A 27911-nucleotide genomic window follows, 5' to 3' on the forward strand; every position below is an offset into this window, starting at 1 on the left:
TTTTCCTTCCAAAAATCTTTGCTCCACATATCTTGGGTATTGTTTATTATTCTTCATTTCTCTTTAGAACAAAAGCTTAATGCAACAGAAGAGAAGAACAATGGGAATATTAACAAGCAAGAATAACTTTCCACAGAGGTGGTAACCGAAGTAAGATCCTACAGACCAGACTGTGGAGAACTTCATTATTCCAGCTCGCCGCCTCCTTGGAGCTGGCCATGTTCCACTGATGCTTTCACCTTCTGGCAACCACCTGCTACCTTTACCTTCTGCAAACGCAGGCACCTGGCCAGCCTGGAGAATTCTGCTCTCTGAACAGAACACAGATAATTCCCATCTTCCAGTCTGAACACAGCCCTGAAAACTAGAACACACTGCAGGTTTGGTGCTACTGACATCTCCGCAGTTTGTAATCTTCTGCTTGCAGGGAGGCTGGCCTGTTCAAAGCTAGAACACTCCAAAGAGGCCTATTCTTAACCAAGGAAGGCTGACAGGTTGGAGCCTGCTTTCCTCAATATATAGATTAGACAAATAGAAGCATCATCAAGGCAAACCGGGCATGGTGTACTCTCAACCAAATATAGCCAACTTCTTTTAAGGGTTGGTTTTTGTTTTTGTTTTTGTTTTGTTTTGTTTTGTTTTGTTTTACTTTTAGGGTTTATCTACTGGCAGTTTCAGGTCTGGAAATACAAAAAGGAACATTACATGGGTTCTGCCCTTGAGGTGCTCTCAGTCTGGTGAGGGAGACAATACCTTTCAGGGGACAACCGTGGTACTGAGGATGAGTGTGAGAACATAGAGGTCTACTAGATGCTATAAGAAAACAGAACAGGGGAACTAGGGATGCCTCATCAAAGAAGGGGCCACATGAACAGGGCGTATAGATGAGTAGGAATTTTCTGGGCAACAAAATGGAGGCGAAAGAACATTCCAAACAGAAAGAACAGTGTGTTCAGAGACTCAAATTTATCAAGAGGCCTGCAGTCCAGGGAGTAAAGAGAAGCAGCGTTTGTATGTGCAGGGAAGGGGGGGATGGGTAAAGGAAGGATCTCAGAGACTATTTACAAAGGGTCTCTGTAGGCATGTAGGAGGCAAGAGATTTTAAAGTAGTGAAATGACACATGTAGGTTTTGTTGTTGTTTTTAAGTAATTCTGGCAGACAAGCTGACTGTGGATAGGAGGCTACATCAGGGCTGCACAAGAGAAGTAAAATGCCAACCACAGGGCCAAGCCACATATGTAATTTTAAATTTCCTAGTAGCCACATTTAAGGTAAGAAAAGACAAGTGAAATTAATTTAATAATACGCTTTAACCCCTCAAACCCAAACTACTATCTTTCAACATGTAATCAAGAGTTTTAAAATTATAAATGAGATAGCTTACATTCTTTTTTTCATACTAAGTCTTCTAAATCAGGCACAGTACAGCACATCTCAATTTAGACTTGCCACATTTCAAGTGCTCAAAAGCCAGATGTGGCCAGTGACTACCATGACAGACAGCACAGCTGTAGATAAACCACTACAGCTAATGTAAGACCCACTTAGGAGGCTGTAGTCAACAGTACCAACAAGAAATGATAAAGCTCTGGGAAGGTATTTCTGGCCCTTGGGCATATGTTGAACTGGCACTGAAATACAACTGTAAAGACATGTAACTTATTTTTTGTTTTGAATAGGTAATACTTTACAGGCTTCAAATATAAAAATAATACAACAGAGTACACAAAGAAGAATATTGCCCCTGCCTCTTCCTTCTCACCACATCCTTATCCATGTTATCCCGCACCCACCCACTCAAAGTAACCACTTTTATTGAGCTCCTTTTATTTGCTAATCCTTTCAATGTCTCTTCATGTGGATTCAAGCAGATATGACTACAGACTCATATTTTGTCTCCTTTCTACATCAAAGGGAGCATACTATATATGGTTCTATACTTTTTTTTTCCATTTAATAACATATCTTGGAGGTCTTTCCATATCAACGTATGAAGAATTTCCATGCTCTCTTTAAAATGCTGCACAATATTCCATTGTAATGGTGGATCATAGTTCATTTAATCAGTCTTTCACCAGTGGATACTTGAATTGCTTCCAGTCTTTTCTATTATAAACAAAGGTCTAATGAGACACCTACTCCATAGGTCACTGCATATGTATTCAGATGTATCTGCAGGAGAAATTGCCAAAGCCAGACTGCTGGGTCAAAGGGTAACTGTATTTGTAATCTTGATAGGTGAAAACTGGTCGAACTGGCCTTCATGAGGGTTATGCCATTCCGTCCTCTCAGAAGTACAGTGCTGATGTTTCCACAACTGGTCAACAATGTCTAAGTGTCACACTGTAAAATTTTTGCCAATCTGATAAAAGTGCTACTTCAGCACAGTTTAAGTTTGTGATTCTCTTATTATGTGTAAGGCTGAAGATCTTTTGGTAGGTTAGAAAACAACATATTTCTTTCTCTTTTTTTTGTGTGTGTGTGTTTTTTTTTTTTTTTGAGACAGAGTCTCGCCCTGTTGCCCAGGCTGGAGTGCAATGGTGCGATCTCGGCTCACTGCAACTTCCACCTCCCCGTTTCAAGCAATTCTCCTGCCTCAGCCTCCCGAGTAGCTGGGATTACAGGCACGTGCCACAACGCCCAGCTAACTTTTTGTATCTTTAGTAGACACAGGGTTTCACCACGTGGGCCAGGCTGGTCTCGAACTCAAACTCCTGACCTCGTGATCCACCCGCCTCAGCCTTCCAAAGTGCTAGGGATTACAGGCGTGAGCCACCGCACCCGGCCAAGACAATGTATTTCTTATTCTGAGGATAATCTGTTCATATCCTTTGCCTAGGCTATTGGTATTCCAATTCATTTTCTTTTTTCTTTTGAGACAGAATCTCGCTCTGTTGCCCAAGCTGGAATGCAGTGGCATGATCTCAGCTCACTGCAACCTCCGTCTCCCAGGTTCAAGTGATTCTCCTGCCTCAGCCTCCCAAGTAGCTGGGACTACAGGCATGCACCACCAAGCCCAGCTAATTTTTGTATTTTTAGTAGAGACAGGATTTCACCATGTTGTCCAGACTGGTCTCGAACTCCTGACCTCAGATGACCCACCCACCTTGGCCTTCAATGAATAAGAAAGTCATTTTCTTATTATGGCTTTTTTAAAATCAGATAAAAATGCTTTATTTGAATTTAGTCAAATTTATCAATTTTTTTTAATGGCTGCTGGATTATGAGTCATGGTTAAAAAGTCCTTCTTACTTAAAGGTTATAAAGGAATGTCTTCTAGTTTCTCAGCATTTCATGCAGATACAAATATATATTTGTGTATTGAAATCCTTCTTTAAAATATCATTTTTCACTTTTTTCCAACTGCGGTAGACTAGACATCTGCTGAATTGCCTTTCTGATTTCTCCTTCCTTTCTTTCTTTGTCATAACTCTGTTGAATATGATGCTGGTCATCATATAAAATTAATTGATCAAGTTGGAGTTTATCTGAATGGTACGAGATATAGAACCAACCTCACCTTTCTCCAGAAATCTACCCACTTGGTCCAGTAAAAATTTCATCATTATCCCATGGAAAACACAATTTTAAATACTATTCTATTTGTGTGTAGACAGCAACCTAGATTTTTATAAACTCATGGTTCTAATTCTCTAGTCTAGACACTACAGAGGTAAATACAACCTATGTTATTCAATTATTTATGGGAACTGCCAAGTTTCATGAAACTGCATTCATCACATCATCAACAATATCTTTTGAGCAGATGCTTGACTTGAAGAGATATACAGACACAAACTGCCATTTAGAAGTTCACAACTGGGAGGTCGCTAAATTATTTTTCACAATTAATTTGTTTAAAAAGCAAGTAATACAACACAATTAAAGTCTGGCAAAACTCACAGAATTCTGATTTATTCAAGTTTATTTTATATGAACACCAGTACAGTATTAAAAAAAATTGTAACAAAAATAGTACATGGAAAACAGGCAAATCTGAAAATGTCTGGTCTACCTCAGCTGGAAAAGTAGTAAATGACATTTCTTTGAGTGTTTCATAAGGATAAAAATATAAAATGCTTCATAAACGTGTGTGTCATCCTTGCATAAGGGCCATGCTAATCTCTGTATCTTTCCTATTTTTGAATATGTGCTGCCAAGCAGAGCACAAAAAGAATATTTTTGGCCGGGCACAGTGGCTCACACCTGTAATGCCAGCACTTTGGGAGGCCAAGGCAGGCGGATAACAAGGTCAAGAGTTTGAGACCAGCCTGGCCAATATGGTGAAACCCCTCCTCTACTAAAAATACAAAAATCAGCCGGGCATGGTGGTGGGCGCCTGTAGTCCTAGCCACTCAGGAGGCTGAGGCAGGAGAATCGCTTGAACCCGGGAGGCAGAGGTTGCAGTGGGCCAATATTGCGCCAGGGCAACAAAGTGAGACTCTGTCTCAAAAAAAATAAAGGGGGAATTTTTTTTAAACAAGGATCTAACATTCCCAATTATTTCTATTTGAAAGTTTCTTGTAAACTGGAATTTTTAAAGTAAAAATGTGAAAGCTACAGTATTCTATGGCAAAAGACATTGTATTTCATTACTAATTCTAATTTTCCATATTAACATTCTTCAAGTTTTTATTCAATCCATAATGTACACATTACCCTGTCATTTGAGGTTGTAAGATTAGTTGTTAGAGATCCATTTCTAAAAGTTTTACACACACACACACACACACACACACACACACACACACACACACACACAGAGTCATGAGCAGCATATCCTTCAAAAACAGCAGGGGGGGCCGGGCGCGGTGGCTCAAGCCTGTAATCCCAGCACTTTGGGAGGCCGAGACGGGTGGATCACGAGGTCAGGAGATCGAGACCATCCTGGCGAACACGGTGAAACCCCGTCTCTACTAAAAATACAAAAACTAGCCGGGCGAGGTGGCGGGCGCCTGTAGTCCCAGCTACTCGGGAGGCTGAGGCAGGAGAATGGCGTCAACCCGGGAGGCGGAGCTTGCAGTGAGCTGAGATCCGGCCACTGCACTCCAGCCCGGGCGACAGAGCGAGACTCCGTCTCAAAAAAAAAAAAAAAAAAAAAAAAAAAAAAAAAAACAGCAGGGGGATCTGTTCCTGCAGGGGATGCTCATTTATTAGACACAAATTATAAAACTTTCACACAGCAGATGATCTTACCAGATAAATAGCTATGATGACAAAATGCCCCTACATAAGAAATAAAGGCAATGCTGGGGAAAAGGGCAGGGAGAATCCCTGGGAATGAAAGCTCCCTAGACATGAACAAAGTATGGCTCCTAACACCTCTGTGCTATTAAAAGAAACCGTTGAACTGGAAGCCAACGGCTCTGTGAACCAAGAGGCCGTGGCCATGCTGCTCCCCAGGCAGCCCCCAGTCTCCCTATCCACTCCCACCCTCAAGAAGTTCCTGCTTCCCATGGCAACCTGCAGACCATCACTCACAAACCTGACCTCCAGCCCTGAGAGGATGCTCCTGAATTTCAATCTTTTTTCGGCTTGCAAGTGAGCTGATTTGCCCTTCTATCATACCTAAGTATCTAAAACTAACCATTAATACCCACTGCCCCTCCCCTCCAACAAAACCCTACTTTGTTTCCTTTATCTATGTCAATCATATGATCATTTTCCAACCTACCCAGACTCTAGAGCACCTCAGACCGCAGGCATCTTGACTCAACTTTCCTTTGACAGCTACAATAACCACTCAGCAAGTCTGTTTTTGTGATGTCTCCATCCTGCCCGTCCTTTTTGTTTCCAGTGCCACTCATCTATTTCAGACCCTCCTTACGACCCTGTGCCCACTTCACAATCTCTTAATTTGCTTCTTCATTCCTCCATTTACAATCAGCTCTCCACATGGCTGCCATGGACCCTTCCTAAATGGTACTTTCTCAGAAACCTTCCGTGCTTCCCCCTACTACTTACATGACAGCCCCAAATTATGCCATTAATCATTTCATTCACTCAACAGATATTTACTGAATACCCACTATGTGCTACATGCTATTCTGGGCATTTGGGACATATCAATGAACTGATAAAAACTCTTGCTTAATCTTGTCTTAACCCGTTTTCTCCTGCGCCTTACCCCACTAGTCCCCTACATAACTGTAAACATTACCTATACATGTACCTGTATCAGCAGTTCTATTCTACTGTACTGATACATTCAATGATGCCTAACAAGCCCCTACCATGTGTTAGATCCAGCAGTCAGCAAGACAGATGTAGTCTTTTCTGTTCCCTCTAACCCTGCCATCCAAAAATATGCAATCCAACCCCTCCAACCTCCATGAAGACTGCTGTAGGCATCCAAGCCCACATCAGGGGCCATCAATTCCTCTCTGTCTTGCAACAGTGATCTTATCTTCTAAAAAGTACTTATGGTTTTCATTTGTTTGGTGGGGTTGTTCTGTGTTTCAGCTTTTCAGGGGTTTAAACTCCCTAATTAGAGTAAAGGTCTCAGAGGATTGGATGCTTATTCTCTTCTTTGCACTCCCTAGAATGTCATAATCACTGAACACTAGAGCCAAAGGAAACTTCTGACCCCCATTCATCAAACCGATATTATTGCTTGAGGAACTTCAGACACAGAGAAGCTAAACTGTAATATCAAATGCTAAAAAGAAGTGAATAAAAATATGAAGGACGTCTACCAGGCATCCTTCCCTTTGTCCCTAGGGGTACAGGAAGGAAGATGTCTGAACCAGTAGTCGTACACAGTTCTTTTTTTTTGAGACAGTGTCTCGCTCTGTTGCCAGGTTGGAGTGCAATGGCATGATCTCGGCTCACTGAAACCTCCACCTCCCGGGTTCAAGTGATTCTTCTGCCTCAGCCTCCCAAGTAGCTGGGATTTTCATTTAACTCTGGAATTCATGCAGGGGCTCTCACGCTGTCTGATGAATTATTTGGAGCTTCTCCCCAGATGAGGCCTAACTAAGCTGGGAAGCCACCCCAAGTGGGAGATTTGCTCAGCTCTGCCCTGCTGCTCTCTTTTCAATCCCCCACTCCTTGCATTTGCTTGGGACCTAGACAATGCTAATAAACTAAACCCTAAGCCCAGATACTTACCAGAACTAAACCCTAGGCCCAGATATTACCCCCGCCTTGAAATCCAGGGGTTCCACTGGGCATGGTGGCTCACACCTGTAATCCCAGCACTTTGGGAGGCCAAGGCAGGAGGATCACTTGAGGTCAGGAGTTCAAGACCAGTCTGGCCAACATGGATAAACCCCATCTCCACTAAAAATACAAATATTAGCCAAGCATGGTGGCATGTGCCTGTAATCTCAGCTACTTGGTAGGCTGAGGCTGAAGAACCGTTTGAATCCGGGAAGCAGAGATTGCAGTGAGCTGAGATTGTACCACTGCACAACAGGAGACTCTGTCAAAAAAAAAGAAAAAAAAAATCCAGAGGTTCCCTTATTCTGCCATATCAATGCTTTACCCTCCCCTCTAGCCAGTGAGCTGCCCCTGCTGGAAGCCAGAGAGCTCTCTAAGGGAGGCAGCTGCTACCCTCAGCTAGAGTTAGAATGGGACTACAATTAAAAGGATCTACAAGCACAAAGTAAGAATCATCATATGAGACATGCAATTTGAAACAGGCTGGTAGAGTCCAGGAATCATCTACAAAGCTGTGAGATGCAGCATGGTGTATCCTGCTATAAGATTTTTAACATGAGATCTGTTTCTGTATCCATGTGATTTCCTCTCCACTATTCGTATGACACTCAAGGGGGAAATGTGTGTTCCTATTTTCATCCCACCCCTGTGCTCACTGAAATGACAATTGATGCTCAATAATGTTTCCTGAATCCCCTAAAAGTGAAAGTCAAATTTAACAGAGGCGTAGTTGCAGACATGTCAACAATGTAGGTAAGAATGTCTCATATGTTTGTACATTTCTCTGTGGGGCCTAGAAAAAGTGATAGCACTTAATTGGACATAGATTATGATGTCCATGTTGACCAAGTGAGACACCCTTCAATGTCCCAGTCTTTTGGTTTAGCTGAATCCCATAATCTTGGAAGCTGACAAAAGTTCTCTCCCAAGCTGCCATCATACCTAGAGGATAGTTTGGTGCCAGTGTTCACACAGAAAGAAAAGTTTTCAAGATCAAAAAATATTCCTTGTATTTATGAAAATCTTTGAAGTATAGAGACTTTCTACCTAGCAGCAGCCAACAAGTGGCCTTGTTCATTTCTGTTTAATTAAATGAACTGTTAAAAGCAAGAGAAACATACCATTCTAAGCTCCAATTTTAAGTATTCTATCTGATTTTAGCTTCTTAGAGGAAAGAAATAAGAATTCATGTCTGAGCCAAAACCAAATACATACAAGTCCTGCCATCAGTGATACAGCTGCCAGAGAGTCTTCTCTAATGTGCTCCCAAACTCATGTTTCAGTTTTTCCTCCCCTGCAAACAGGACAGGCATCTTCCACCCAATCCAGGTTCCCACCATGTCTGGAACATGCTCTGTAGCTCAGCTTATGTGAACATCTGAACCTTGTTTTCCAGAACCCAGCCACCATGACCCAGGTCAGCCTAACAGTAACTGCTGACCCAGACCACAGGGCTGGAGCTTTTTCAGGCCCCTCCTGCCTTGAGCTGAAATTGGTTCAAGCAACCAGGGTGAGGCTGGGGCACCAAGCAGGATTTAAGGGGTTCTCCAGGCCCAGATCTGTGGAGGAGGAGAAAACAGTGACTGAAGAACCATCTGGGCCTGAGATGTCAATGCGGCCTGCCTTCCATCAATCCACGAGACCTGAACAGACGAAACATTAACCTACAGGGCAATCCCGGAACACCAACCAACACCACTCAAGCAGGGATGCAGCACTCATGTGTTCATGCATTCATTCTCTATGAAATGAGCCCCTCCATAGTAACAAGGAGATACATCCCAATTTGGAAAATCTAGTGAGCCTCTAGTTAGCTAGAACGCAAAGAAGTATAAACTTCCATTAACTAAATGATGGGTTCCTTCACATAAGTGACATTTCAGCCACAATGAACTTCTCATTATTTCCTGAACACACCAAGATGCTGATATCCTATTTAAAGATGCCTCTCCCTCTTCTCTACCAGCAGCAATCAGTTCTATTTATCCTTAAAGACAAAGATGTCACCTCCCTGAGAAGTTTTTTCCAACTCCCCTAGCCTTTCCAGGAGACTTTCCAGCTACATCACCCTGCATGCCCCACCTTCACTCTCTCCTCTAGCCACACTGCCCTTTTCTTCATTGCTTCCATGTTAAGTTGCTTCCTGTCTCAGAGCCTGTGCACATGTAGTTTGCTCTTGAGAAATGTTCCTGCCTGTACTGCGAATCACGACCACCCCTAGCACCGCGACCCCTACCACTCACCCCTTCATCGAAGTAAGACTCACCTTCTTCAGATCTCAATTCAACCAGCAAAGTCTTCCCTAACCCTCCAACATTATTCACCCTCACAGCAACCCATGCCTTTCCTTTCCTGCACTTATCAGAGCTGTACTGTAGAACCGTGATATGACCTGATTAAAGTCTATTTCCCCACTAGACTGCAAGCTCTGTAAGAGTAGGGACCATGACTATTTTTATCTATCATTGCAACCCCAGTGACCAGCACAGTAGCACACAGTAGGCACTCAGGAAAGATTAGCTGAATGAACGAATGACCTTCTCTGTAGTGTCTGTGTCATTATATTCTAATTGCCCACTGTGTGCTGGCCACAAAGCCTGGCCCCTGTCAGACACGTCGAGGCAAACACTTTCCCAGAATTCATTTAAAAATGGAAATGGACATGTATCCCTATCACCTGCACCTTGTACATACATCTATAGCAATGATGGAAAGTGGAAATAAGGGTCTTAAAATCCTGGGATTGATGACTCTTACTAAGGTCAGGAAAAAGCGGCTGTAGAACAGATCCAAAAAGGTAGAAATACTAACCAAAAATCAAGGTGGCGGGTAATATTACTGTTTCTGATCAATTCTAACCTAACCAGAAAAGTCACAACGAAAAAACCCATTTCATGGCTCTTCTGTTGATGTTTCAGCTGTTTTGACTGCTGAGAAAGAACAAAACTGAGTGAACAGGCGACACAACATGCCACGTGCAGCATCTCGGTCAGTCCCTGTTTGGGGTTGACTTGTGTCCTTCTAAAATTCATATATTAAAGTCTTAACCCCCAGTACCTCGGAAAGTAACTGTTTGGAGACAGGGCCTTTAAAAAGGAAATTAAGTTAAAATGAGGCCATTAAGGTGGGCCCTAATCCAATCTGATTAATAAGAGGAGAGCAGGACACACAGACCCCAGGAGTGCGCACATACAGAGAGAAGACCCCGTGAGGACACAGCCAGGCGGCGGCCATCTGCAAGCCACACAGAGAGGCCTCAGAGGAGACCAACCCTGTCAGCACCTTGCTGCTGGACTTACAGTGTCCAAAGCTGTGAGAAAAATACATTTCTATCCTTGGCGCCAACTGGCCTGTGATACTGTGTGCTGTGGCAGCCCAAGCGGTTCTCGAGGGAAAGGGAAGGAAAAGGTTCCAAGTATCTGCTGCCTGCCCCACTCTTCACCATCCTGGGTGTCATCTTCTCTCCAGTGCCGTCCTTTCATCTTCATTTGACAAATAAGGACACTGAGACTCAAAGCCACAGAGGGGGCTGAGCCAGAACTTGACTGCAGGGCTATGTGCTTCCAAAGTCCATGTCCTTCGCACTTTACCTTCAGATGCAAAAGACCAAAGTAGAGTATAAAATATGACAGCAGATTCTATTTTGCTTTTCTTAGCCCTTAGAAAAGGGGGGAGATCACCATTTTAACTAAGTTGAAAAACCAGACACGTTTAAATAAAGTGACTGAAATGCTGTGGAACAGATGTGAATAGGAACTAATTTTGCTTTTTAATGAGCATTTTGACCAGATCAATACTACAAAATGCTGAACTGTACAATGCCATTACTGTGTAAATGCAACTACCCAGTTGATTGGCTCAAAGAGGCATTACGGTAGCTAAAAAATGTACTTTATAAGAGCAGGGTCTATTATGTAAAATAAAGTCATAAAAATTTTAATTGCACTGCATAAAGGACAGAACCCGATCTAGCCTACAAACCATAGAAAGCAGAGAAAAATAAAATGCAGCTGAATGCTTAATCAGCTGTCTGTCACTTTCTGAATAGTGCCTAATATTCTAATTATTAGTCACCACACTGAGAAGGTGCAATTATGGAACAGGGAAGATTGCTTTTTTTTTTTTTTTTTTTTTGGTTAACCCACAATTTGGAAGGCCTTCACAAAAATATTATTTAAGACTCAATAAGCTATAAAGGGAAAAAAATGATTAACAGTTAAAATTCAGTTTCCCCCCCAAAGCATTTTTAAAAAGTTTGAAGTTGTATTGACAGATATGACTAACAATTGTAATCACAGAAATAAATGTAGTAAAACGATAATTTATCTGTCACAATTTACCGAGGGGGAAAAAGTGCAGCACAAGCAGCTGAATTGTGAAGTTAAATGAAAGCAAAGATAGAACCCGGTTTTTAATGAAATGTGGAGCATTATTAATTGGTTTCCTAGCAACAACGGGGCTAAAATTACTTAACACGTCTGTTCAATCAGATGCAAATTTGAGTGTTATCCCTTAAATGTTGATTATAGTTGGTCTTTTCAGATGCAAATCCAATGTGTAAAGTGAATGTAAATGTTGACAATGCTGATACAAAAAATCCCCTGATTAACATCATTCTGGTGTTCAAAGCACTAGAGTTGAGGATATTCCCTTGGAAGGACTGCAAGCTGCCAGGGTTGCCCGTCTTGTCTGGCATTTTTCTGTACCTGTCCTCCCTGTCCCACCTCACCACCCTCACTCAGTGCCAGCATGAGAGATGACTAAAAAATGAGATTGCTGGGCCTTGTGATTTCTCAAGCACTGGTTTCTCATCAGTGCTAAATGATAGAGACAGATGATGCTTTCAGCTTAGAATTCCATCAGCTGATGCAAGGGCCTTGCCAACTCAAGACCAAGGTTGGTCTCAAGTGTAGTTTTTCAGATGGAACAAGACCTTTGGGTGACTCCACCGGAATGGGAGCCAAGCAAACAAATTCCCTGCAAGACTGCCAAATAAGGCAGCCTTCCTCAGCTATACCCTGGCCTTATCCTATGGTTCAAATGTAGCATATTCTAGTAAATGGAGGCACCAGGAAGGTGTCAGGGGTGGGAAGGATGTAGCGCCTTCATAATCTCCATCATCCCCCAAAGCTACCCTGGTAACACACTACTCCAGACAAAAGCAATATGCTTGCCTCACTTTCACTCTCATGCAACAAATATTTATTGCACAGTTACTATTTGCCAGGCAATGATCTTAGGGAGCTGGAGACACAGAAGTGAATTAGAAAAAGTTCCTACTCTCATCCCTCCTAGTGCAGGGGAGAGACAAATACATAAATAAACTTAGAAACAATAATTTCGGGTAGTGATAAGAGCTAGGAAGAAAAAAGTAGCTTAATTAGGAGAGGGGGATGGGCATGGCTGGGGGACCACTTTGGATAAGGTCTTTTGGAGGGAGGATACCTTCTGCACAGACCTAAAGGAAAAGGAGCAAGCCAAGCAAGGTGGGGGGAAGCGAGTCTCACCCAGAGGCAGGATTGACCTTGGAAGAGCACAGAGGCCAGAGGCTCTGAGTGTGACAAAACAGGAAGGGGAGCAGTGATGATGCAAGAACAACAACTTTGAGATAAGTTCCTAAACCATCTTCCAACAAGACTGCACTCCCCATTCCCCACCTTACGGTGTTTCAGGGACACAGCTGTCTCTAGAGCCACCTCAGGGGGCAGTGCAGGAGCAAAAGTCTGCCATATGAGGGAGAGGAGAGGGAACGGAAGGGGAGGGGAGGAGTGAAAAGAAGAAGGGAGGAGAGAGGAAGAGAAGAGAGGGTGAGTCCATGGAACCCTAAAGGTCATCTACTTTCCAAGTCAAGGCCCAGTCCCTTTCCAGCCCCACCCCACCCCCAAAAAGATTCCATACCAGTGGAAAGTACATTCTTAAACTGATCTCCTCTAGAAAACGGGGAATGGCTTTTCTGGCCAAAGCCCCCTGCCTCTCAATGAACAGTTTGTTCCAGACACTCAATCAAGGCTCTGGGATATCCCAGGCAGTGGTCAACAGGACATATATTCCACAAAGTTCTGAAGCTTGCTTTTGATTAGAATTGATAGTCTCCTGACAGCTGCATACTAGGCCAAGGATCCTAAGGTTAACCTTAAGAGTACTGGGGCAAGGGAAAATGGGCAGACCCTTCCTGCAAAGCATCTCACTTAGAAGTCATGCCTTCAGTCTTTGAAGTATTTAAAGGTTACTATTAAATGCGAATGCCCTTTACAGAAACATGTGTAACCTTAGGTATAACCCAAGTCAGGGTGGGGATACAGATGCCAGAGGAAGCTGTGGAAGTGGGACGGAACCTAAACTATCAAGTGGCCTAGCATGGACCTGCGTTGGGAATGGTGACAATGTCAAGGTATGCAAGGGGAGTTGTGATGCCTGACTGGAAAACAAACCTTCACTGGGCTTGCCTTAATTCATGCTAACCCTTAGAGAGAAACACCACTGGCACCTCACTTCACCAGGGAGGTCTAAAAGGAAAAAAGTGTGAAAAAGTTTTATTTCATGAAAAGTAGAGATAAATGTTGAAAAAAGAGAAAATGTGGCTGTATTAGTCCATTCTCACACTGCTAATAAAGACATCCCCAAGACTGGGTAGTTTATAAAGGAAAGAGGTTTAATTGATTCACAGTTCAGCATGGCTGGGGAGGCCTCAGAAAACTTACAATCATGGCAGAAGGGAAAACAAACACATCCTTCTTCACATGGTGATAGCAAGGAGAAGTGCCTTAAGCAAAAGGGAGAAAAGCCCTTGTAAAACCATCAGATTTCATGAGAACTGGCTCACTATCATGAGAACAGCAGCACGGCGCGTAAGTGCCCCCATGATTCAATCACCTCCCACCGGGCCCCTCCCATGACACATGGGGATTATGGGAACTACAATTCAAGATGAGATTTGGGTGGGGACACAGCCAAACCATTGCAGTGGCCTACCACTCGATTATAAAAAAAGAGATATTCTCTCTTAGTAGCATCTACTCAGAGTTCCAGAAGGCCATATTAAATTGTGAGTTAAGAATCAGGTTGTACATGTGATCATAGTCCTGGTTACTGAGATGTATCTTCTAGATCTAGTGGTTCCCAAAGTCTGGTCCCCAGAGCAGCAGCTGATGCAACACCTGAGAACTTACTAGAAATGCATATTCGACCAGGCACAGTGCCTCATGCCTGTAATCCCAGCACTTTGGGAGGCCAAGGTGGGCGGATCACAATGTCAGGAGTTTGAGACCAGCCTGGCGAATATGGTGAAACCCTGTCTCTACTAAAAATATAAAAATTAGCCAGGTGTGGTGGCACACAACTGTAGTCCCAGTTACTTGGGAGGCTGAGGGAGAAGAATCACTTGAACCCAGGAGGCAGAGGTTGCAGTGAGCCAAGGTCATGCCACTGCACTCCAGCCTGGGCGACAGAGTCCGTCTCAAAAAATAAAATAAAATAAAATAAAATAAAATAAATAAATGCATATTCACAGACCCAGCCCCAGACTTACAGAAATCTGGCAGTGCCCCCAGTAACCTGTGCATTAATAAGCCCCCCAGGAGCTTCTGATGCACAGTATATTTGAGAACTACCATTCCAGGCCAATTCAGCAGGAAGGTGTGTCTTGCTGAGTTTATACTTAGCATTGACTTTATATTGCTGAGTTTATCCTTAGCACTGACTTGCTGCAAATTATTTCAATCAACAGGAAACCAAGGATAGCTGCACTGTACCTCCTGCACGATGGCACACATTCAAAACAAACACATTCATGGTGTGAATTCTTTCACATAATGACTTCTTCAAAAGAATGTACCACTCAGAACACAAGATGCTGATTTACTGATTTCTTAAGATAACCCATTGTTCTGACTGGGAGAGAAGTAAAAAGAAAAAAGTGAGTTATTCTTTAGGAAACTTAAGTTTGGGGTAGCCTTCTGAGAGTAGCTCTGAGAATCACTGGGTTCTCTATTTTTATGCGAGACTCTTTTCCTTGACCCTTCATGGCCAGCTGTCAGGTCTCCATCCTAAACAGCAGGAGCTCCCTAGCAGTGGACAGAGGGTCTTAGTCATACAAGAAGACCCTCTGTGAATACCCCCAAAACTCCCTCTACCTCTCATATTTTAGAGAGAATCATATAATCTCAGTGTTCCTGACAACAAAATGGATATTATGCAGGCGTATGGTTACTTAAAAACTCTGAAGATGAAAACAGAGCCTAGAAGATGTTTTAACCATTATTTAAGATAGCTATACATGAAGAAATCTACAAGCAGAAGGATGAATCTCAAATGTAACTGCACATCAGAATCACTTGTGATGCCTAATAAAAATGGAGATTTCTGGGCCCCAAACATTTCTGATTCATTTGGTGTGAACTGGGGCTCAAGAATCTGCCTTTTTGGGGTCCAAGAATCTGCCCAGGTGATTTTGATACAGGGATTTGTGTTTAACTTATCTGCATGGTAACTTCTCCAGTTTTCAAGGGGTATTAATATGTTATAATGATAGAGGGCTTTTTAACTTAGGGAAACAAAGCAATACTATAGCAAAAGAACTACAATTTCCTTTTCCCCTGGGTGTTTACTAAAGTAGTTGAGAAAAAGTCTGTATGTCTCTCATTAAAGTAAGTTTGTAATAAGTAATTTTTTTTTCTTTTTATAAAAGCTATACATGTTCATCGTAAAAAATTTTAAAAGAAAAGAAAGAAAAACAAAAGGGAGAAAGTATAAAATACCCATAATCGCACCATCCACAGATAAGTTGGTACATTACATTCTTCCAGATAACGTGCTGGCGCTTTCCAAACACATTTTTTTAAATAGTGGGATCAGAGTATATGTAGTTACTGTGTTATGTGTTTTTCACATTTAATAACACTGTCAATATCTTTCCACCACTCCTCAATTATTTAAGATATAAAGTGAAAGAATGCTTAAATATGAACTCTCTATTGGTAAGTTTTTTTTTTTTAAATCAAGGAATTAAAATTCTATGTAACCAGCACATAAATACAAATATATATGGCACTTGTACAAGTATGCTAAAAATCTAACTGTTTTTATTAAAGTAATTTTATATTGAGGCGGAGTTTATTAGTAACCTTTACTAGCTCATTAGCTCATTTTAGTGAAAGCATGCACATTACTGGAGGCCTCTGGATACACCTACAATATATTCATACAACAAATATCCACTTTAATGAAATGTATTAGATGAAGGTTTTTCTCATGAAATCCAAAGGGAGCCAAAAGACTCTACTGGAAAAAAAAAACCGAGGACCCTCCCCCAAACAAAAGTTTTTTTTTAACTTGCCATGACAGCCTATAAACTAATTCTGTTCAACTAGGGAGTGGTTGAAAAATAAATATATTTCACAGAATGCACTCATCATAAACTGAGAGCTAAATTCTTGCATGTTTATAAATGAGACACAAAGAATGTGAGTTTATGTAACAACCCACATTCACACTCCCTTGCAAGGCCTGCTTGGTATCAGAAAGCTTGTAAAAGCTTCAACACAGTAGTCACATGAATGTAGGCAAGTTACTTAATACCTCTGTGTTTCAGTTTCCTCGTCTGGAAAACATGGAGGCTACTAAAGAGCATCTGTGCTAATTTACTCAGGGTTTTCTGAGGGCCACATGGGATAAAACATGAAGATCTATGTAGACTGTAAGTGGTACTCCAATGTGATCAGGAGTCTAACTGGTATTTCTCTCTCTCTCGAAAGGGTGCTTGCTCACCATTCCTTAGTCTATTGCCCATACACAGTATTCCGCAACTTCCTGAACACAACGGATTGGATAGAATACCAAATGCATGTGTGTTAGGCCAAAGAACAGAGATTAATTTAATCTTTCAATATTTGGCCTGATGACTGCTTACAATTGAATCAGACCCATGGATCCCTCACTACCATAATGAAAACTTATATATTCTGGGAAAATCTTTGTTAATAATAATTCTCTGAGAATTATCGGGCATGGTCCCAAACTGAGCTTATCATCACCATTACCTGGTAGGTTTTTCAGAAACAATGGATTCTCAGGCCTCACATCAGAGATTCTGGAGCTTTTAACTCAATCACATAGACAATTCTAAGATGCCCTAACTTACCTTAGTATTTTCTATGCCAAATTGTACTTGACAAAAGATTGTTCATTCATTTCAGTAAGACTGGGAACCCTCAGTACAATATGATTGAATTGCATGTCAGTGATTTGTATATTCACAAAGACAGATGACCCTTAAAATGAGTGTTCTCTATCACTTCAAAAAAAAAAAAATCTAAATCAGTATACCTGACTGTACACAATAAACTTTCTCCCTATTGCCCAATGTTAGGGAAGTAACAGAAGATTCTCAATCCCTTTCCAAAACACTTTTTATTTCACCAGAGCCTTCTCTCCTTACATAAATAAAACCACAATATGCACTAGATGACTAGAATCTTTAAAAATATCCTTAAAATTATAGGTATTATCTCTTTTTCCTGTAAGCATTTTGCAAAATGAACAGACATTTGGTCCATGGTCGATACAACCTTATCTTTGAATATATGGACTAAGCTCTTTACAACATTCTTTTATTTATCTAACAAATGACCAAAATAAGCACTTCTCAACACCAACCACAAATCTTCAGGGCCTATCCCGGAGCAGTATCCTGCAATTTGCATAGAGTTTTGTTGCCACTCTCAGATATTCAAATATTGCCTAATTTTTCTAAGCTCTAGGTTGGAAAACTGGGCTGTTACTTTGCCATGGGCATTTTTTCTCAAAAGTTTCTTCTGCTATGGGAAAATTGACAAAACACTTCACTCAATGTATTATTAGAAGTGATTCTTGAAATTTAATGGAATGGAAAATGCAATGCACAAATCTTCAAATTTATTGTACTAAACAATCTCTCTGGAATATATAGGGCAAAGACTGACCACACAAAATATTGATTTGAAAAAAAAATACTCTTTGATCCTACTACCCCCATGATCAGATGCTTCTTGGGGAAAACATTTCCTACTTGGAATTCCATGGAGAATATCATTACATGTAATTTTCCTACTATAGCTGATGACATGGAATGCAATAAGTGCTCATTTTGAAAACATGTGAGCTATTGGTCACTTGGTTTCCATCAGAGAATACTAATTAGGGTAAGCAGTACATGGCGGTCTTGGCCCGAAAGACAGCAATGAATTCATTAGGGAGAACGAGGATCAGCAAGGCTCAGCTAATTTACCATATTGACCACAACATGAAATCAAGTCGTGTTCCAGAACCAGAACTCATTAAAAATGCAGTGGGAGAAGAGGGAGCAAAGACTGTTTTACTTAGAAGCTTAAAGACTTGTGGGAACAAAGTATCAGGATATCCATAGCTTAGAGGAAACCAGGACTGCCCGCAAAGATTTCAAAGGAGTCAACTTCAAGGACATGGAAAGATTCTTAAGGGTGGTAAGGAGAGGATTAAATAGAAGTTATAAAGTGAAATTATTGCAAAGGCAATTGGAGCTACACATAAGGAAGCAATTTCCAGCCATAATTTTAATTAGGAGCATAGAATGATCTTCTGTGTAATGATGACCCTTCATCATTACCATTATTCAGAATTACCCTGCATCCACACGCATAAACATAGAGTGGAAATTAAACATAGACATGGAAGAAAGGTCAAACATAATCACATCTTTCAGATCCTCCAGCTGCAGGTGAAACTTTTCAAACAAAATACTAAAATACAGTTAGCTCTCAATGTATAAACATTCAACTTACAAACAATTGATAAATTCATTGTCACCACTGCCCCCCACCCCTACCCATCTCTGAGCCTTCACACTGTGTACTCCTGACTATGGAACTCCCTGCTGCTGCTGCAGGAGCAACACAAATAATTTTATGGATAAACATGGAACTTTCAAGAGAATTTGTGTGTGGAAGAAAGGAAGAAGCCATGAAAGCAGACGTGCTTTAAGCACAGAAGCAAACCCCCTCTGGCAAGCAAACAAGGCTGGCTCACCCCTTCCCAAAAAGATCACCCTCCAAACCTCTGACATAGATTACTCATCTTTATTTTACCATCTTGTTCACTAAAACAGAAGATTCATTCGGCTTAACAAACAACCTTTGTAAAATGCAAATGACTTGATAAGTGGACCAGACCACATCCATTATTCACACTGTGAATCAGATTTACTTTCCTACTACCAGCTACCATCAGCTGCCTTGAAGGAATGAGAGTTTTGACTGAGAATGATTAAAAGAGGAAGAAAGGTAAAATTAAATTCAGAAAATGGAGTGCTACAGGAATATGACAAGGAAAGAGTACCACAACAGGGAAAGAAAATCCAAGAATCATAAGCCTATCAGCTGCTTAGATAAAGGGCTCTAGATGAAGAGACATGATGACATAAATTGTAGTTTTCAAAATCTGCCAGGAGAATCCAGGAAATAAAACAAATGTTCTTTTCTCCTCTTCCTTCTTTCCCTAGCAGCAACTTGCTTCTAGGCCCCAGAATTCAACTTAGGCTCACTAAAGAGGAAAAAAAAACTAGAACTGGGCTTCCACTTGAGATAAATGGTGTTCTGTGCACTAGCCTAGGAACCTGTCCACTGTCATAATTTCTTATCATGGCCTCCTAGGATACCAGCTCCCCCACCAACCTCACCACGGTCCTTACTCAGTGTTCTAGCCATATGGATTTTCCTTCTGTTCCTCTAACAGGTCAACTTGCTCCTGCCTTAGGCCTTTGCTGCTTCCTTTGAGAAATAGTCTTCTTCCAGAGAGTCCTTCACATCACTCTGGTCTCAATAAATTTCACCTCTCCAGATGGGCCTTCCCTGACCCTAACCAATGTTGTCCCACCGCCATTCCACAAAACTCATACATAACTACTTGTCTCTATCAGTCTCATTACATACTTACTTCCTTTTTAGCACTTAGGCCTATAAGAAACATTATCTTGTTTATTTATTTACTCACGTATCATCTGTCTTCCACACTACAACCCAAATTTCCTGAAGGCAGGAGTGTCATCTCTTGATGGCAGCTGTCAACCCTGTGCATTGAACAGCGCCTGGTGGGTACCAAGCACTCTGCATGTTGGTAGTTCAAAATAGAATTTCAGTAACTATAAGGGACACTTCTTTTTTTAATTTGGGAATTTCTCTATTATGAATGGTTTCAAAGGCATAGCCAATAATCATCTCCAACTAAATATTCATAGTTCTAATAGCCCAAGTTGGGTCTCCACATATTTTTGTTTCTTTGATGACTGATTGAGAGAGACAGGGTCTTGCTCTGTCACCCAGGCTGGAGTGCAGTTGCACAAACACAGCTCACTGCAGCCTCCATCTCCAGGGCTCAAGTGATCTTCCCAACTCAGCCTCCCGAGTAGCTAGGATTATAGGTATGCACACCAGCATACCTGGCTTTTTTTTTTTTTTTAATTTTTCATAGAGACTGGATCTCACTTTTTTGCCCAGGCTGGTTTTGAATTCTTGGCTTCAAACGATCCTCCTCTTCAGCCTCCCAAAGTGCTGGGATTACAGGTACAAGTCACTGTGCCCAGCCTCTATCATTATTTTAAATTTACCAATATTTGTCTTTTACCGAAGAAATACAAGACCCTGGTTCCTGTAGGCCATCAATTAGAACCCAGTCTAAGTGATACATTTTTTTTTAACACTCAAATGATATAAGAAGAGAGAATTGAAAACTACGTGTATATAGGTGTGTGACTCCTACAGTATACTGTCCAATCCTGTTTTACACTATCATTTAAAATCTTCTATTTTGTATTAAGGTTTTATGTACACACATACTCTCTCGCTTGGACTATAAGCTCCTTGAGGAGTGGAATCCATGTCTGGTTCCTGCTACCTCCCGAATGCCTAGGATATACAAGTGCTCGACAGATCCCATATGAATGCACAAATTATACTTGCACTACTACTCAAAGTGACTCAAACTATGACCTATCCTGTCTGCAACAGCAATTTCCCTAAGTGATAACTGGGTAATTGTAGGGAAGCAATCTTTTCCTTTTATAGTAGCAGCCTAAATGACAACTGAAAAACACAGACTATTTGAAATACAAACATGCACAGGTTACACTGTATACACACAGACACAGGTTTGAGTGAAAATTAAATGTGAACATTTAAACATGGACAGTTCTATTCCCAAAGTTTGTGTTCCCCAAAACTAAGAAGCCCTCTCTCCTCCACCAGCTTGATACCTAACAAGCAGGCTGTGTTGCTACCACAAACATTAACTAAAAGGCAGACATGAGACAGAGTTTTCACCATGTTGCACTAAATATATCGTTTAATATGTAAGGGTTGCTACATGTTACGAGTTTTACAATTGTTCTTATGTCAGTTAATTGCTTATAAGAACAAACAGCACCCTGCCACATGCTCACAGCCACATGTTCTTTGGCTATTTTAATAAGAACTGGACTGGATTTACAGCAAAATAAGTTTACTTAGGACTTTCTGCCAAAATCTTATCTGATAACCGCCCCCCACACATGGACATCTGGGGACGGCATTTTGAAACACTGTTTTGAAAGAACACGGAGATGTTTTCAAGGGCAAAAGAAAGCTTCAAAAGAGGCAATTACTTTTTAAGTATGATCAATAGCGAAGAGCAAGAACTATAAAATACCTTTTAAAGCTCATTTCAGGGTGAGGTGCAGTGACATTTACAGCAACACCAAGAACAAAATTCTTATAAACAAGCTGGTGGTATTCTGGCTAAGTAGGTGGTATAAACATAAAATTCTCTTTGTATCTATGTAACTAGGTAAATGGAGATTATCAACCAATTCATCTCTGGTCCTCTTCCTGTATTAGAGTCTTGTGCTATTGTACTGGCTCTCTTATTTTAAGCAACTCTGTGTAATGAAGTTTCTGCAAGCTGCAGGGATTGGCAACTGTACAAATACCTTTTCCCATTCTCCCTGTTTCACTTCAGAAAAGAATTTCATTCTTCTAAAATGTATGGATAGCACTGCCAATCTACAACGCTGCTATGGAAGCCCAAAATACAACAACAACAACTAGGATGATCACAGCAGGGAGTAATTACTGAATGCTCACTGTGTCGGGCACCATGCTGAATGTTGGATATTTGTTATCTCTAATAACCCTCACACTCTATTCTCCCTATTTTACAGGTGAAGAAGCTGAGACACAGAGTTTAAGTTACTCGATTAAGGTAGTTCAGCTAAGAATGAGTGGCAGGCCTGGGATTCTAAACCAGTTTTTCTAACTCTAACCCAATACCCTTATCTCCGATATTGAACCAGTTCCTGCCCTGGTGATGTCATAAACGGAAATTCAACCTCCCTCAAGAAGGAAAAGATAGAAATCCCTGGACACATACAGGGATCTGGGCTGCATCATCCCAATAAGGATGAGTCTAGAAACAGCAGCATGCTCAGAATCTAGAGAGAAACACCACCTTGGTGGAAGTGGGTCTGTGCAGGGCTGCCTCCGGCACTGAGTTGAATGTGTGGTATGAGTACACAGCTCAATTCCACCTATTTTTTAGTGAGCACCCACTATATACCCACAATTTCAACACACGCCACAATTTCAGAGATGAATAAGTCTTCATCCTTACGGAGTTTGTGGTCTAGTTAGGGAGAGAGACAGGAGGAGGAGGAATTAAAATACTGCATGAAGAGACCCAATTCTGACCTAAGTACTAATTGTTCAGGGACAAGGGTATGTCTAGACCCAGCCTATGGTGAGGAAGACAGGAAGGCTTCCTGAAGAAGAAGGCCTGAAGGAGCCCACAGAGTGAGATGGGTGGACGAGCCTGCAGGCCGCAGGATGGATGAGTGCTCGCACCGGAGGCTCACAGGCGATGAGGCTGCAGGGCCAGAAAATAGCAAAGGCCAACGTTGAATGCTTATGCCATGCCAGACCCTGTGCAAATGTACTTTCCTGCCCAACAGCCCGATAAGCTAGGCATCTTACCAAGGCAGCTGGGGCACTGGAAAGCAGTGACTCGTGAAGTTGCTCAACAGTTAACATGGTGGGGTAGGGACGGAGACTCAGAATCTCTCACTCCAAAGCCTGCAGAGAACTGTGGTGCTGTTGGCCTCTGAGGCTCAGTAAGCATCTGAGGGCAGAAAGGAGCAACACACAAAGGGTCTAGGTAGAGAAGGAACATGATTCAATCTGTGTCTTCGAACACCACTCTCACAGCTGTGAAAAGTAAGGGGCAGGGGTGGACCAGAGGCACGGAGACCAGTCAACTGCTCAGCAACAGCATCTTCCTGTGGTCAAACTTCTCTTGCTGATAGCTCCCTCTCCTGCTGCCAGTCACCCTTCACAAGCCTGCGGCATTCCAAAACAAGGAAGGAATCTATTTGGAACAAGCGATCCATAGCAAATCAGAATGCCCTTTGCCAGTCCCCTACCCGGGTCTCCTTAACAGCATTTATCACAGGTCTCAAGAGGCCTTGCAAGTCCTTTTCTGCCTCCACAGGGTAGTCTCTTGGATGAACTGTGCATAATTCCACTATGTATCCCTGGGATGTAGATGGCAGTGGTTTCTGAATGATGCCTCCCCCTCTCCACAGATGCTGTTTCTTGATAGTCACCACATGAATGGTGTCTGCTGTGTAGCCAGGAACTCAAGATGGCCAACTTCAATCCTTTGAGACCATATGACAACTGAGAGCCCAAAGGGATTCCATTATTAATGTGAACCAACATGGGTGGTACTTAGTAAGTATCTGACACTCTTTCAAGAACTTTCCGTGTATTCATTCAATTGTCATGACAATCCTATGGGTAGACACAATTAATTATTACCCATTTTCCTGATGGGGAGACTGAGGGACAGGCAGGTTAAGTGCCTTGCCCCAAATCACACAGTAGGTAAGTAAGTGGCAGAGCCAGGATTCAATTCCAGGTAATCTCACTCAGAGCCCTTAGTCTTAACTACTATCCTCTGTTCAATGCCTCCCACAAGAAAAACTAAAGAAAAGAGATCCATGTTCCAGAACCACACCTACTACCTGCTATGAAACAAGCAGGCATAAACTCTCTGCAGGGCTTATGTATTTATTACCAGAAGGGAATAAACACAGATTTAAAAAGCACACATTTTCAAAAGCCTGATGCTGGTAGAAGTCACAGTGGAAGCAGGAGCCAGAAGCTATGAACAGACCCCGCCAGGTAAGACAGGCACAGAGAACAAGTTAATAATGGCCTAAATATAAAGACATAGCTTCAAATCCAACCTACTATTAATTAATTTATGTATTGCCACTAGGGAGGAGGCAGTTAGTATTAAGTTAGATTAAATTATGGAGAAGCTTCAGCATTGCTGTGACTATTTCAACAGTAATTATTAAGTTGCCATGCCTTCCTTCCCTAATAAAAAGCCCTTTATTCTCATTCTCAGAATGCTTCGCCGTTCACCTGTCGCTAGCTTCTTTTGACAGGCATGACAGGCTTTTAAGATTAGACTAAAGACACTTTTCAAAGAGAAAAAGGAAATCTGATTTCTAAATCCTAGTAGGCTTCTCATCCTAACTCGCTCTGTGAAGAATATTTGCCGCCCATCTTCTTCTCCAAAGAGTTTTGGATTTCCTTGTTACGCTGAGTGTTACACTGGCAAAGACTGACAGTCCCGGAAGGAAATTGCAGACGTCAAGTGCTGGAGCACTAAATTAGGAGTCCAAAGACCTGGGCTCGGACCTCAGACTTACCACTTGTGAGTATGAATCTGCCCTCAGTTTACATATTTATAAAATAGAGGCACCTCCCGGACTACTTCCCAGAGTGGCGGTAGGCTCAAATGAGATAACATACATGACAGTTGTTTGGAAACTGTACCACCACATGAACGTGAACGACATGGTGAACTGGCTAATTAATTAGGTCAAGGTAGACCTGAAGTGGAGGGGCTGAGTCACTGCCCCACTGCCCAGCACTGAAGATCAGGGGCCTGGTACTGGTTGTTTTGCTTCACCATCAGAGACAAATTTCCCGGCTGCCTATAGTGACCTTGGTTTAGATTTTGTCACAAAACACTGATTTTGTATCCTCCTGTCAGCACCTCAAGGGCCATCAACCCACTGCATCTATGAAGCTGCCAAGCTTTTCATGGAAACACCAAAGGAAACTCTTTGCAAGGGCACATTCCTTCTTCTGTGCATCAGCCAGAGGCCCAGGGAAGAGTTAGTGCCATGAGGTGAACTGTGTTCCCCAGAGCTGATCCATTGAAGTCCTAACCCCTGGTATGTCAGAATGTATTTTATTTGGAAAAAGGGTCATTGCAGATATAATTAGTTAAGATGAGTCATTAGGGTGGACCTCTAATCCAATGTAATCGGTGTCCCTATAAAAAGGAGACATGTGGACACAGACACACAGACAGACATGCACACAAGGAGAACTTCCTATGAAGATTGGAGTTATGCTGACAAGAAACTACTAAAAGCTAGGAAGAGGACCTGGAATCGACCCTTCCCTCGCACCTTTAGAGGGAGCACAACCTTGATGCCAACAATTCTAGTCCCCAGAAGTGGGAGGCAATAAATTCCTACTGTATCAGCCACTCAGTTTATGGTACAGTTATTGTAGCCCCAGGAAGTCATATATTTAGGATTTGCTTTTCCTGTTTCCCTACACTCAATAATTCATTCATTTAATCATATTTACAGAGGATCCACTAAACGACAAGGATGAAGACATCTATATCCTGCCCTTAAATAACTTAGAGCGGGGTAGGAGATAACAGTCCTATGGACAAACATGATAAAGTGGTGTCGAGGTATGTTTAGAGTATATGTATTTGCGGAACAGGGAAGAAGGCATGGTTCTTTCTGGAAAGGGAAGGAGGTTGGGGAGGGAGACTAGAAAAGGTTGCAGAAAGAAGTGCTTACTCTGACAAAATAAGTCCTTCAAAGTATCCAGCTCCTGTAAAAGTTGAAAGTCACAAACCTTTTTTTTTTGAAATGGAGTTTCGCTCTGTCACCCAGGCTGGAGTGCAGTGGCATGATCTTGGCTCACCGCAACCTCCACCTCCCCGGTTCCAGCAATTGTCCTGCCTCAGCCTCCTGAGTAGCTGGGATTACAGGTGCCTGCTACCACACCCAGCTAATTTTTGTATTTTTAGTAGAGACAGGGTTTCACCATGTTGGCCAGGTTGGTCTCAAAGTCCCAATCTCAGGTGATCCACCCACCTTGGCCTCCTAAAGTGCTGGGATTACAGGCGTAAGCCACCGCGCCCAGGCAAAAGTCACAAGTCTCAGTAGCCCAGAAAACAGGCAGAGAATAAAACAACCAAGGTGTCAAAATATGAGGAAGGCTAACAGAGACAGAAATACTCACTACAGTATTTTTACTGCAGTCTAGGAAACGTAACACCTGCCACCCCTCATCCCAAACCCCACTGAGATTCTGACTCAGTAGATCTGGGGTGGGGAGAGAACATGTATGCCCTTAAAACGTTCTAGAGGAGATTTACTGTCCAGCCCCCATGGATTCTGTTGGTGCTTCCCAACATTTTCACATCATAGTACATAGAGTCAATAATAGTATGTGTACAACACATTGAATTAAAGTAGAGATAACCTCGCAACATTTATGCAGCAACCAGTGATAAGAATCTGTTTTTATTCTTTATATCACATTGTTATGGTAAGATAAATAAAATACTAGGAAAGATCTTAGCAAGAATTTTTATAAATATTCCAAGCACTGAATTCAAGAACTTTACATAAGTTACATAAGGAGCCACATAAGTGATGCACAAATATAATTTTAACTGTTATAATGTTTTGAATGGTTGTAGGAAATGTTAAATGTTTTAACACAGAAAGAACTTTACAGCTGTGAATATCTGGTGGCAATGTGAAACTCACTCACAGCATATAGTTTAGGAAGCTCTTGGTTATGTTATGCTATCCCAGCTTTTAATTTGGAGTAGAACAAAATTTCATAGACTCAAAAGATGCAGCCACAGCCCTGTATCCTGTTACAGTGAAATCCCAAGCCAAATGTGAAACAGAAAATCGAGGCAGACACAACTCAGAGACATGTGACTTCTAGAAGGTTGAAGTTAACAAACAAAATGAACAAGCACCTCCTACATGGAAAGCCTGACAACCAGAAGAGAAGGTTTAAGGAAAGGATCTTCAAAGACTCGGCTTTTTAAGCTATAGAGGTGGATTCTCAGAACTTGCCCTGAGTTCTTTAGGTACACAGTCACGGAATGCCAGAAAATTCCTGTAAGGTGTTGGTAAGAGGCCAATGCTACTCAAACCAGGCCAGTTTTCTCGGTAAAAAAGGTGTAGTTAGAGTATGTTGAGTTAATTCCCATTAAGACTGTCAATTCAACTTTTATAGGATTGTATTATAGCCCTAAGATCAATTTAGATGTTTTCAATAAAACGTGCCTTAAGAACAGGAAGCCTTCATTATTATCAGGCACAGACTAAACTAAAAAAGAAAAAGAAATCCTGGTTTTTAGTACAAATGTTCATATACAGTAAGTTCACCAGTTACTGTGACTGCCCCCTGAGAAAGAAAATGCAAGGTTCTGATGTTAGGTGCTTGATGGATACTTTACGTATAATTCTCTTAACCTATGACTTCCAGAGTCTTGACCAAGGCTGACAGTAAGAAATAATTTCTAATATCTTCATCAGTATACCCACATGTTTAAAATGAAAAAGTTTCACAAAACACTCTTCTCT

The 27911-nt window shown here is 41.7% G+C and overlaps 1 protein-coding gene and 1 non-coding gene across 2 annotated transcripts in view; both read right to left on the reverse strand.

Moving 5' to 3' along the window:
- Positions 1 to 27911, reverse strand: part of JAZF1 (JAZF zinc finger 1) — a 356585-nt gene that overhangs the window by 290647 nt on the left and 38027 nt on the right. The gene's annotated exons all lie outside the window — the stretch shown is intronic.
- On the reverse strand, positions 4067 to 4170 carry LOC115898405. The gene has a single exon (XR_004058144.1). It is a non-coding gene; the product is annotated as a U6 spliceosomal RNA (small nuclear RNA).

The sequence above is a fragment of the Rhinopithecus roxellana genome, chromosome 6 (genome assembly GCF_007565055.1).
Source record: "Rhinopithecus roxellana isolate Shanxi Qingling chromosome 6, ASM756505v1, whole genome shotgun sequence".
Lineage (NCBI taxonomy): Eukaryota > Metazoa > Chordata > Mammalia > Primates > Cercopithecidae > Rhinopithecus > Rhinopithecus roxellana.